The sequence below is a fragment of the Gavialis gangeticus genome, unplaced genomic scaffold (assembly GCF_001723915.1).
Source record: "Gavialis gangeticus isolate Ggan-Ray unplaced genomic scaffold, GavGan_comp1, whole genome shotgun sequence".
Classification (NCBI taxonomy): Eukaryota; Metazoa; Chordata; order Crocodylia; family Gavialidae; genus Gavialis; species Gavialis gangeticus.
In genome coordinates this window covers 727,929-729,468 of record NW_017728990.1, presented here as the reverse complement: position 1 = coordinate 729,468, position 1,540 = coordinate 727,929, and the positions used below count along the sequence as shown (strand labels likewise).

General features: G+C 42.3%; 1 protein-coding gene across 8 annotated transcripts in view; it reads right to left on the bottom strand.

The window, feature by feature from the left end:
* CTNND1 (catenin delta 1) overlaps positions 1–1,156 on the bottom strand; it is a 48,852-nt gene extending 47,696 nt beyond the window's left edge. For 6 of the 8 annotated variants that reach the window (XM_019514748.1, XM_019514730.1, XM_019514738.1 and 3 more), the window contains exon 1: positions 643–1,156. The gene's annotated coding sequence lies outside the window, so the exon portion shown is untranslated. The remainder of the gene's footprint in view (positions 1–642) is intronic. The other 2 variants (XM_019514784.1, XM_019514800.1) reach the window with 1 other exon arrangement.
* Between the last annotated feature and the right edge of the window lie 384 nt (positions 1,157–1,540).

Below are 1,540 nucleotides of genomic sequence, written 5' to 3'. Positions count from 1 at the left end.
GGGCGTGGAGAAAGAGAGCGAGCCACCACACAAGTTGTCAGTCAGAGCTTGGAATCCTTGAAGGGGCTGGTACAGAAAAACCTCCTGCATCTATTTCACCTCCCCCCGGAAAAAAAAGGAAAATCATCAAGAGAGAAGTCAACCTTCCAAAAAGCAACCATGTTGAAGGAGAAGAGAAAGGTCCCCACCCAACTATACCTGGAAGAAAAAAAAAAAAAAAAGAGATACACCCATGGAGAGAGTGTGGGTCTAAAATGTACTGGAGAAAGCAGTTTAACAGATTCCCAGCGAGAATACTTGAAAAAAGAGAGAGACCCGATCAAGTTAAAAAACCCAAAAAAAACACACCCTGAAATGCTCAGTTTTCCCAAAGTTTTAAAGAAATATCCTACTTAGTGCAAACAAAGCTGAAGCTTCCTTTTTAAACACAACTGAATTCCTTCCCCTAGGAAACATAGGGGCTATCTAGATATAGACACAGAAATAAAAATCGACCCTCTTGCAACACCGCAGTCCAGGAGTTGCATGTTAGTTTGCATCAGATACACAAACCTCCCCAGAACAGAAATAGTTAAAAACCAACAACAGCCACCACCATCATTTACAACAATAAAAGAACAAAAAGAAAGAAACTAGCCTTACCCTGGCTTTCTCCCCTCTCAGAAGTTACACCAACAAGAGTCTCCAAGTTTGTTTCGCCTCCTTGTATCTGTTTCCCCCACTCTTCAAAGCAGCAGATTAAGAAATGGAAGGGGGGCGGGGGGGAAGTTGCCAGCGAGGTTATTCCTCTACCTCCTCTCTTTAGTATCTCAGTGTGACAATATCCAACAACAAAAAAAGAAATTACCCTGGGTGAGAGCCTTCTTTTCGCCCTTTGCAAACACACGCACCACAAAAAAAAAAAAAAAAGCCACACCAAAGAACTCTAAAGTCGAGTTTCCCAAGAAATCCCTAACAGGAAAACGAGAGCCCAATCCCTGATCAAATCAATATAAAAAGAGCAAAGCGGCAATCTCTTCCACTTCTCCCTCGCCTGGGATCTTCTTTTCTTTCTTTCTTTCTGGCGGTTTTTTTTTCTTTCCCCTTCTTTCAAGATCCAGCACCTAAAATGGAAGTTCCACCCAGCCAAAGGCAAGGCAAGCTGGGTGGTGACAAACTAAGCTTGCCAACCCAACCCCTCTTTCCCTAAGTGATGTCAGCTTCTGCAAAGCTCCAATGGGAAGCAGGCATCAATCAGGCACCCGAAAACATCCAATAGGAAACTTTAGTCTAGGAATTATTAAAAAAAAAAAAAAAAAAAAGGGAAAAAAATGAGGAAAAAAAAAAGGTGGAGAGGGGCTCGCGGAAGAGAGTAAGAAGGGACAGAAAAATAACTTCTTTGGGTGAAAACAACGGAAAAAATCAGAGCAGGAAAGAAAAAGTAGCTGCGAGAAAAGACAAAGCAAACTTGAAAAGCTAGCCATTAGCGTTTAGATGTGGCTCTGCTACCAGCGCTCTTCATTTGTCTTTTCTTTCCCTTCTTTCACTCCTCTCTCTGTGT